The following is a 12,267-nucleotide window of genomic DNA, read 5'->3' on the forward strand; positions in this document are numbered from 1 at the left end:
TTGGCATTGTTGTCAAAGGGGGAGAAGATGTGAAGTGGAGATGACATCTGCAAAAATTGGGGGAGAAGATGTGAAGCAGAGATGATATCTATAGAAATTGGGGGAAAAGATGTGAAGCGGAGAGATATCTTTGTATATTGCCATCAATGCCAAAGGGGGAGATTGTTGGCATTATGTGAACCGGTATGAGGACATAATGACATTGTGTGTTGTCATTGATGTCAATATGTTGAAGAGGTGTGAACCAGCATATGTGAGAACCGGTATAACACTATGAACTGACATTTGTGCCAAAGTGAAGTGGTGTGTTTGTTCAAGATGAACTGGCATATGGTTATGGGAACCGACACATGGAAGCATTGTATGACTACCGATTGGTAGTCTCAACTTCAGGGTTTCCGGTTGAACTGCTTCACACCTGTGTGACTCAACTAGTGACTTTGTGTGATGAGTTAGCATGATAACAAAGAATAGATCGTGTTGCCACGTAAGCCTTGTGCGTGTGAAGGATCTTGCATGAAGGAGATTGTTCCTATCTACCCCAAGAATGTGTGAAGTCTATAAAATGGTGATAACATGTGATGGGTTATCAGCCACCATGAAATAGGTGAAAATGGATGATGGAGAATGTCTTGAGATTGGATCAAGACTATTGCATTTAATGTAGTGTGCTCAACGGTCAGGATTGAACCGTTTGAATTCCTTAACCTAACAGGTTTAGGGTTTAGGGTTTATGCTATCAACCTATCTATTTTCCTATAAGGTTGATGTTGTGATTCTTTCAGAGGTTGTTGGAAAAAGTTGTGTGTGTGTATCCAAGAGAAGGGATACGTGATTCTTGCCAGACCAGAAGAGAGAAGTGATACCTGCAGAGTGTAAGTGAAAAATGTGAAGAGGAGCTTAAGCGGATCTGCATTGGCATTGAGTGTTGTTATGAGATCATTGTAATACCTGTTGATCTCTAACCACCTCAATAGTTGGAAAATCCCTTAACAGGGTAGCCTTAACCGGCTTGCTATAAATCCTTTAACAGGGTGACTCAAAACCTTTGAGTTCTTGAAATCCTCTAACAAGGTAACCTTTAACAGGGTTTAACCCTTAACTAGGTATTCTAGCCATCCTTTAACCGGGTGATCCCTAACAGGATTGGTTCCTAACAGAACCTATTGTATTAGTCTTTAACCGGACAAGGCTCCTAACAGAGTGGACTTCTAAAGAGTTCAAAAACAAGCTTGTGGTTATTCATCCCCACCGTGGTTTTTCCCAGTTGGGTTTCCATGTGAAAAATATGTGTGTCATGTGTGATGTCTTCTTCATGTGATGCTTTGTTGTTTTCTATCAAGTGGTGAATCATGTTGATCTAGTTGCTTATATGCATATCTTTGATGGTATATTACATATTCATGCATAAGGGTGAAATGGAAATGAAGTGTTAGATTGTATGAGAATATAAGTGTCAACCGGTTTATGCTTGTCTCAGTTATTATGGGTTTTGTCAGTTGTACTCTGTTTAAGGACTGGTTTTACTATTTGTCTGTCAATGCACAATGTCTACTGACAAACTGGTTTAAGAGTGTTTTTTTGTCTGTACTGATTCACCCCCACCTCTCAGTACCAGTTTGGTACTATTCATTCATCATTGAGTTATCAATTCTCACCAAGAGAAATGCTAGAACCAAGTGATGTTCCATCTTCTTGTAATGTTAAAAATGTTATCCCTTGTGATTAAAGTGACAAATGGCACCTTCCTCCATGTCATTGAAGGTCGAGCTTCACCATCCTATTCTTTTGTCTACTTAAACCATCCTTGTCAGCTTTAGTCGAAGTATTACCAACTTCGCCAACCTATCACCTTCGGGGACACAGGTGCAAAACAAAGATATCCACGTGGCGCACTAGTGTTTCATGAATTTGACAGTCTATAGGTAGCCATTTGAGCATTATGCCTATACCAGGAAGTAATCATAGCACCTCTGTATGCATCCACTGACATCTGGTTTCCTTCCAAGGCCTTTTTATATCAATTTTGAAGGCATTTTGAGGGATTCTCTTGGCAAGTTGATAATATTTTGTAGGTTAAAGCTCTTGGAGGTTATTTTTGGATTGCATTCTACAAGAATCACCATTATTGTAGCATCTCAAGCACTCTACGCCAACATTTCCAACAATCATGGAAGGGGAGTTTCCTTAATCTCTCTTTTATTTTTCAATATCTTTTACCAATATTTTGTCGCATCTTTTCAATTATCTTTATCACTTTATTATTCATGTGGCTTCTTGGGTTGTCCGTGGAGGTGGAAACACCAAAATAGGGGTCTGACTTAGGTAGGCTCCAAAATAGAACCCCCAACATTTTCTCTCTTGCATGTGTGTAGGTACATTATCGTGAGGAAGATATTATCTTGCGGCAAGCTTCATAGTTTGGTTACTTTGTAACTTTTCCCTACTTTCTTCTTATTTTCTTTATTATGTTTCATAATCCACACATTTTATTCATTTTGATATTATTTAGTTCTTTTGCAAGTTTTGTCAATGCGTCTGAAGCTTTTTTCTTGGAATCTATTCTTTGTTTGTACAAGATGACAACGTGTCATGCTAGTGTCCCAATGTGGCGTCCTTGTCCCGATGACAAAGGCTCTTTAGAGCCATCCAGAGATGTCTTGCAGGTGTCATACATCCTAGCATAACTTTGTTATCCCCTGGCTCATCTTAGCGTGAATTCGAGGAGGAAATAGAGGGATAGTTTGTTCTCAAAGATCCATCATCCTTGAGGTAGAAAATTTATTCTATTACATTTTGGTGAACTTGACATGAACCGAGATTTTCTTTGTATTATATACTTTCTTTTAAATTTTTCACGAAGCTTAAAAATTTGAAAACAATCTAAAATCTAGAAAGAATCTTAAAAAAAAGTATTCGCATTTAGTGTAATTTCATGCATTTTCTTTTAGCATTAGCGTTTAATTTAAACCAACTTTATCATTCCAACTTTTCCATGTCCCTTTAGTGTGGTCTTGAATGTCATGTAGCTTGTCTATGAAATTTATGACTCAGACTACAACAGGAGATGTGGTTAGGAGGTCTTCTAGGAGGAGCTTTCCCCTTGATTTTTATAGTCCTCCTCTACTCGACATGATGAACAAGGATCCTTCTTCTGATCTGAATAATTTTCTCACTTCCCATGCTCTTAGGATCCCTTTCATGGGTGGTTCTTTAGCTTCTAGTTCCCGAAATAATTCCCTAACAAACTCTCTGCCACCTTCTCCTCTTGTTGTTGACCATGATTTCCCTGTCACTATCAACTTTGACCGGATCCAGTCTTTAGAGGAGAACCTAAGGGATTTTGAAGGGTTTCTTAATCAAGAGAATGTTCTCCCCCAAGAAGGGAATGTAGTTAATACCCTGAGGGATATGATTATCTCAAATAAGAGAGGTCTAGAGATGTTAAGAGTGTTGTCCATGATTGTGAAGAGTCATGTACCTCTAGCAGATTTTTCTCTTCAGGATGGTTAGTCCAATGTCTGTGGCTCTCAATTGATTGTCAACATACCTGGTTTGATAGTACATATGGTCGACCCTAGGACCACTATTCATGGTATCAATGACTCTACTACTCTGCTAGGTTATATGGGTATGTTTAGTGGCTCAACCTTAGCATCCACTACGGCTCAAATATCTACGATTAGTGCCAACACTACTTTCATCAGTGGCACTGGTCCTTCTGGAGGTTCCAATGGAGGTGGCAGTGGATCTAGACCACCTCCACCTCCTCTACCTTCTAATCCTATCCTGAATACAATCTTGCAGAATATAGGACAGTTGTAGTTGCAGCTGATGAACTTAGCCTTTACTTTTGGTCAATCATATGTACCTATGTATTATAGGAAGAGTCCCCTTGATATAACCATTTTGAACACTATCCTTCCTATTGTTGCTGAGTCTTTGAAGTTTGATAGGTTCAATGGTGATGGGGATCCAAATGTGCATATAGATTCCTTCATGACTATGTGCAGTGATTACCATACTCTGGATTTTATTCTGGTTAAGTTGTTCTCGCATTCCCTCAAGGGGACATCATTAGAATGGTATAGCTCTCTACCTGATCATTCCATTCGTACCTTTGATCAGCTTATGGATCTATTTCTAAAGCATTTTTAGACAAACATTGGTAGCATGGTCACTATTACTGACCTTGTTGATTGTCAATAAAATCCTAATGAGAAGATCACATACTTCATTTTGAGGTATCAAGCTATCTCCACTAAGATCCCCTTTTCCCTTCCAGATAGTGATTTGTAGACGATGTTTATCCATAATCTACATCCAACATTAAGGGAGAAATTGTCCCTTCAACACCAAAACTTTGCTGACATGTTCTCTACTCTCACTAACTACTAGCACACTGTGTCATAGTTTAGAGATGCCTCTTCGAACCCTCGCGGTGGGTCCTTTGTAGGAACATCCATGGATGGGTCTTGAAAGAATAGAGTTGTTGCTAATGTTGTAGCTATTCCTTCGATGGCTACTGCACAAATCCCACAACAAAATAGAGTCTTCACCAAGTTGAATGACTCTTACTTGAGCATAATTCAGCGGTTGTTAAAAGACAACCTCATCACCCTTCCAAAAATTAAACCATTGTTTGATAGTTGACCCTACCCCCATTGGTATGATGGATCAAAGTTCTACCATTATAACTATGTGCCTGGTCATGACATTGAGTGATGTTATCATCTTTGACATGTTGTCCAAGACCACATCAATAGTGGTGCAATCAAGGTGGATGTGCAGAAGCACAAATCAAAAAAGTTTGTTGATTAAACCAACAATGACTTGCAAATTTATACTAATCCTTTCCCTCTGCATTTTGTAAACTTTATCTCTACATCGAATCCTCCTTTGGATGATGGTCCATATATGAGCATGGTCACCATCACCCCCATTAACACACCTCCAACCCAGAAGCAAAAGGTATCTAATATGTCCCTATCATTTACCACTTTGGATGCCCCATATTGTAGAGAGTCTGCTCCTCTTTATGTACCTATCAAGCTAAATGGTCAAATTGTCATAGGTGTGATGGTTGACCCATCAAGAAGAGTCGACATTATCATAGAGGAGACTATCTTTGTGAACAGTTGGCATAGGCTAATGTATGATGACTATCGCACAACCTCGAGGATGCATGATGGGTTTTCTATCTACCCCTTGGGTAGTGTCACCTTGACGGTCCTCGTAGGGCCTAAGTGGTGTCCTTTGTGTCTATGATCATCCCCAAATTGGACCTCTTCCAAGTTAAGCTCAACATTACTTGGTTGATGGCCATGGAGGTAGTCCCTTCAGTTGTCCAAAAATGTCTTAAGTTCCCCCATGAGGGCATGATGCATGTCATCCGGGACACTAGATATCAACCCCTGATCACTCATGAGGATTTTTAGTTGGACCACTTTTGCCTTGCTCTGGTGGGGCCCATGCTTCCCTATGGTAATCTAATGTATCGTGCTTACTATCAATATAAGATGAGGGAGTCAGCCCCTACATCTATGTAGCCTAGTATTTTGTTGTCGCCTCCTACATCGACCCCTCCTCCATCGATTTTGATCTTTGAGCAGGTAGTGCCTCATGTCCCCTCATCGTCGGGCACCGAGGATAATCCTGCTCCCTCGAATAGATCTTCACATCTACTTAGGACTACACAACCTCCAACAGTGTCTACTATTCCTATGACTATGTCTATCATAGCTAAGAGAAGGGTACCCATGCTGTTGAAGTCCACGGCCCACCCTCCCTTTGAGCTCTTGACCATGGCCTATGTTCCTCAACCCTCTCGTTATGAGAAATGGAAGCACTCTTCTCGTGTTTCTTCATCTTCACTTGCACCATCCTTACAGCCCACATTGGTACCCTCTATTCCTCTGACCACTACTCAAGCAAAATGAGGTCAAGTCGTTATTGTGCATGTGGTGTCTCTCCAGGATGCACCTCCTGTTTCATTAGCTGGACCTTCTCCCATCCTTGACATAATTTTGGATGCCTCTCTTATGGAACATGATGCTCTTGAATCCTCTTCAACTTTGATTGGTGTTCCTCACCTCCATCAGAACCAGCATGCATGTGAGCGTAAATGATTTCACTGGGCCCAAGCTTGAGAACATGACGCTGCCTTGCAGTCTACTAGTGTGACCTCAACACCCAACACTATTGTTTCGGAGCCTACCCCTTCGGTTTCTCCCATCTCTACATTTGTTTCGGTCTCACTCACTGCCACTTCAAGGGCTTTCAATCAACCTCCCCCTAAGAGGGTGCAAGCCTTCATCGCTCCTTTCTTGGAGCCTCCTCTTATCACTTCTTTGTTGGACATGCCTCCCTTGTCCCGACCACTTAATATGTTTCACACGCAAGTGGTTCCTAGTGAAGATTTGTCTACTCTGCCTGTTTCACCACCACTCCAGAATCCGATTTTTCCTAGGGTCCTTTAGCCTGCTACGATTCATAGGAGGCCTAACACTCCTATCCCATGTAAGTGCAAGTTTGAGAAAGGCCCTGTCCCGAAGTTTTGATGATGCAAGTCTTTGTAGGTATGTTCCTCACCCCTTCCTCTTCCTATCTCAATACCTTCTATTTTTCCTATCTCTGTGTGCATGATCGAGAGGGCCCGACCTTCTCTAGAGTTTGTTACTACCTCTCTTCTAGAGGCCAATAGTCCCATTCTTGTTTCCTATACTTTGAGCGAGTCGCCTACTTCCTCCACAGAGGCCTGCATGTTCAACTCCCTAGAGGACATCCCGATTTTGTCCATGATCTTTTCACAATCATTGGCCCTCACCTCCTCCAAGCTTGCAAATGTTGACATTGATGTGGCCCCGTCCCTCACTCTTGTTGCATGCAAGGTGCCTAGTGCCACTCTTACCATTGTTCCTCTCTGGTCTCTTCCGCCTTCTCCTTATGATCTAGATTGGGAGGACAAGGCTCTCCTTGAGGATGATGATCTCCTACAGTTCGATCCCCTGAAAGGGCTATTAGTTAGGATTTTTATCTTTCCTCTACATCTACTTTCATGTGCATGTGATTTTTCTCCCTCGTGCTTTCTTTATCTGTTTGTTCCCTCTCGAAGGACCCAGGTTACTCCGTAGGTAGTTGGATATGGGAGTTTGACTATATTTATCCATTGTGCTCCCCTAAAGGACTCGAGTTACTCCATAGGTTCATGGATACAAGGGATTTTCTATCATACACATTCCTCTATTTGTCTACCTCCTTCTTCTATTTGTTGTATCTTGCTTTTCAAAATTTGGGAATGATGTCTTTGTCTTCATGTGCTCTTCTTTAGATCTAATAAATTTGGCACTATGATGATATACCCATCTCACAGTGATACTATATATCCTTTTGACACTACTATGGGTTTTGATGCTGGACTATCAGATCCCCCTATCCTCTTGCCTTGCATTTTTTTGATGTTGTGGATATCTATGTGCCACTTTCTCTTTGTGGAATTTCATGAAAACATCTTGCTATGTTGATATGCCACAACTAATCTTCTCCTTTAAATGTCATTCCTTCCATGCATATCATTCTAAAGGGGGGCCATCATATCTACATTTATCCTTTTAGCCTTTGTATTAGTATCTTTTATCGATTGTTTCCCTTGTTTGCCTAGGTGGGGGACAAACCACTTGATCTTTTTCCATGATCGCCTACATGGGGGCCAAACCATTCTTGATTTTTCTCTCTTGTTTGCCTTTATAGGGGCCAATCTACTGCTTACCAAATTTATTTGCCCTATCACATGGCTATCTAGCGTGTCTCTACCCATGCCAGCAAATTTATCTCTTATTTGTCCTATCGCATGGTCATCTAGCATATCGTTATCCATGTTGGTAATCATCTCGCCCTATCATATGATTATCCATACCAACATATCACGCACTGTCATATGTCCATCTAGAATAATGCATCTTGCTACCCATACCGACGTATCTTATACCAATGACGACCACTTATCTCATATCTTTCCATAACCAAGGGCTTTCCTCCAAGGCAAGTTTTGTTTTTGTTACGTTATCTTATCCTTTCCTTTATCTTATCATCCATCATGTTGTCTACAACTAGTGTGTTTGAGATGTACCAAATCTCAACGTAATCTCGCTAGGGGCAACCTCATCTAATCAATGAAAATTTGTCTCCCTGTCACAACTTTTCTTTCTTTGTATCTTCCTCTAATTTATCTTTGCATCCCTTGGCAAAGGCATGCTCACTAAAGTGGGGGCAAAATGTAATGTCAAAAATCTTATCCCTTTCTATTAATGCGACAAATGGAGCCTTCCTCCATGTCATCGGAGGTTGGGCTTCACCATCCTATCCTTTTGTCCACTTAAACCAACCTTGTCAACTCTACTCGAAGTATTACCAACTCCACCAACCTATTACCTTCAGGGACATAGGTGCGATGTGAAGATGTCCGCGTGGCGTGCTAGTATCCCGCAAATTTGACAGTCTGTAGGTGGTCATTTGAGTATTACCTCTACACCCAGAAGGAATTGTAACACCTCTGTATGCACACGAATATCAGGTTTCCTTCCAGGGCCTTTATCTATCAATTTCAAAGGCATTTTGAGGGATTCTCTTGGCAAGCTAATAATATTTTGCAGGTTGAATCTCATGGAGGTTATTTTTGGATAGAATTCTACAAGCATCACCATTATTGTAGCATCTCAAGCACTCTATGCCAACATTTCCAACAATCATGGAAGGGGAGTTTCCTTAATCTCTCTCTTTTATTTTCCAATATCTTTTACCAATCTTGTGTTGCATCTTTTCAATTATATTTATCACTTTATTATTCTTGTGGCTTCTTGGGTTGTCCATGGAGGTGGAAACACCATAAAAGAGTTCTAACTTAGGCAGGCTCCAAAACACAACCTCCAACATTTTCTCTCTTACATGTGTGTAGGTACATTATCATGAGGAAGATATTATCTTGCGAGAAGCTTCATAGTGTGGTTACTTTGTAACTTTTCCCTACTTTCTTCTTATTTTCTTTATTCTATTTCATAATCCACAGTTTTTATTCATTTTGATATTATTTAATTATTTTGCAAGTTCTGTCAGTGCATCCAGAGATTTATGCTCGGACTTTGTGCTTCATCCATACAGGATGACAATGCATCACACTGGTGTCCCAGCTCCATGCACTCATCCCAAGGATAGAGGATCTGCAGATCCGTCCAAAGACGTCTCTCTCATGTTTGACATCCTAGCATAACTTTGTTATCCGTTGTGTCATCTTAGCACCAGTTCAAGGAGATATCGAAGGGATAGTTAATTCTCAAAGATCCATCATCCTTGAGTTATAAAATTTCCTCTGTCACACTTCCCACTCAAAAAGTGGATTGTCATATGTCTTCTCAATACCCATCTCAAACAATGGGTTATCATTGGAAACAATAAACTGGTTTTTTAAGCTACTATGATTAATACCAAAAGTAGAACATTTGTCATACCTTTTATTAGTGACTCCATGGCTGCCCCAAGTCTCATGTACCTCCTCTTCAAATTTTGTCTCATCATCATTTTTAGCTAATTGTTGAATATCATCATACTCAACAAATCCCAAACTATGGTTTGACTCCTTGCAAAGATGAGGTGAAGTTGATGAAGTAATACTAGACTCAATTAGAGGAGAATCTAGTGAATTCACACCTCCTTGTGATTGATCTATCATAGCTAGTTCTATAATCTCAATGACAGTACCTTCTTTAATCTTCATCTTATCTTCCTCTGGAATCACATGAGTGCATTCAACACCATCACTAGCTCCATACAAAACATTAAGGAACTCATCATGCACAACCTCAACTACTAATTTTTCTTCTTCTTGAATGATAACCTCATCAATGGTAGATGCATGCATGACATGGGAATCATCATCAACATTCTCAAGCTCCTCACTTAAATTTTTTCTTTCCTCTTCTTGAGAAAATGGAGCAAGAGCTATCATATGGTAACTCAGTCTTGTAGCATAATTTCAGATGGTGGTTCATGAAACTGTTGAAAGGTAATTCTTCCTTAATAACTTTAGGAAGTGTATCATATTCCTCAAACATACCAAGAATGTCTTCTCTAATCTTCTACTCATATGAACCCATTATTAAATTCTGAATTTTTGTTGAAAGCACAAAATGGTGGAAATATATAATTTCTCTATCACTCATGGAGAAATTTGTTGGAGTAAATAATTTATACATTAATTATTCACTTAATTGCGTTAATTCACTAAATAATCTATGCCTTAATTAGTAATTAATTATTGGCATTTATTATTTAGCTAATTAATTAATATTTATCTCCATGCATAATGCAAACTAGAAAAAGAAAACTATGTTTAGATTTCGAGAGTTTCATGCATTTAATTAGTCTATTATTCTATTTGTGCATACATGAGTGATTCGTGCATTTTGTTTTAACTCTCAGTCTATCTTGTAAACTCCACTATCTAGGGTTTCTATCTTTAGAGTTAGATTTATTTATAAGGATTTCATATCCTTCATTGTAACTCAAGCAATTTCAAAGCAATTCAATCAATTTCATTGTTATTGTCTTCAATTATTTTGTTGTTCAATTATATCTTTATCTGTGATGGGTATTCTTGCAGAAGATAACTGGGCTTGTGGGATTCACATTTTGTGAATTTTAACATGGTATCAAAGCTCCAGATTTGAAGATTCCTGGCCGCTTTTTTTTCAAGATTATTTGCATACATAGAAAATACTTCATATTAGGTTAATTTGGAGTGCACCATTAGTTCCAAAAGGCTCGAGAAAGTCAGAATCGCCTTTTGTTTTGGTGAAATCGAATACATGGAGTCAATTTTGCAAGGGTTTGAAGTTCAAGGGTTTTCTCTGTTCTAGAGGGTACCTAAAAATTCAGAGTGTTTTGGGCCCAAATGGACCTCGCCATTGGTTTCAAAAGGCCTTTCAAATAAATTTTGATGTATAATTTGCCTAGTTTCGGTGATAGGAGCATCAAGGGCACAAATTTGCTCTATCTCGATCGTACATAGATACCATATGCAAATATTTTACTATTTTTGTCAAAAAAATGAATAATTTGTTTTTTGTGTGGTTAAAAAAAATGTCCGACGATCTACGACACTGACTGGAGGTCAAAAAACCACCAGCCACAATGGCAGGAGTTTGCCTAGCCACTCACGGTAGCAGGCACCGAAAGTTGCTAGCGGCCATAGTACCCACCAACGACCATCCACAAACCAACACCATTGGCCCGCTCCTCTGCCACCTCTGTCGGGCTACTCTGCTAGGGAGCCACCAACCCGCCACCAAGGGGAATTTTTTTTTTCTCCAATCCCTATCAACATGGGGTTGGTTTCTTCACTCTAACTTGAGCATACAAAGGCAAAATTGGACAAGCCATATATTGTGGAAAGCTCTTTTTGAGCCCAATCTAGATATGGAGGTTTTTTGGGGGGTTTTTTTCTTTTTGCAGGCTTTTTTGCTAGTTGAAGTCAGAAGTTGTTGTTTACACTCCTGGGAGCATATCTTGTGCATCCAGACTCCGTTTTTCATAAACAAGATATCGTCGTAAAGATGATTCAAAGCTCTATACACATCTTAGGTCCATTTTTGTAGATTTATTACTAAACCATTGTCTCTTCCTTCCTAAGTCAATAGTTCTTTTTCTGGTCCTCTTCTACCTTCCTATAATTCGAGATCCACCTTTCTTGTCTCAGATCTGTACTTTTTATAGAAACATGGAGAATAGCATTTAGATTCAATGTACCTTTCATACCTCTCCCTTGTCAGCATTATGGGGGGGTTTCTACTATTGGTGTTATTACTTTCTTGGTTTCGCGTTGGAGGTTTTATGTATTTAGTACTCGTTCCTATGTACTAAGAAGATGCAGTGGCTAGTTACCTATGCATTTTGATGAGATGGAATACTTACCATATGGACACTCTTGCATTCCAATTTCTAGAGGTTCTTTTTTCAACATCTTAGCTTTCTTTCTACAATAGAGTTTGCAACTTCTTCATGCTTCAATGTTTCTTCATGCTTGTCTTTTGTTTCTCTTTTGGAGAGGAGTTTTGATCCCACTGGATTTTCTTATTTGCTTCATTTTTTAGAAACTTCCATGTTTGTTCGTGAGTACATCATCAAACTTTATGTCGGGATCCATATTGCATTCATCTTTGCATGCTTTTTTTCCTACATCTTTTTTGCCTCTCTCCCCAGTTGTGCATTCAAGGG

The sequence above is a fragment of the Cryptomeria japonica genome, chromosome 6, assembly GCF_030272615.1.
Source record: "Cryptomeria japonica chromosome 6, Sugi_1.0, whole genome shotgun sequence".
NCBI lineage: Eukaryota > Viridiplantae > Streptophyta > Pinopsida > Cupressales > Cupressaceae > Cryptomeria > Cryptomeria japonica.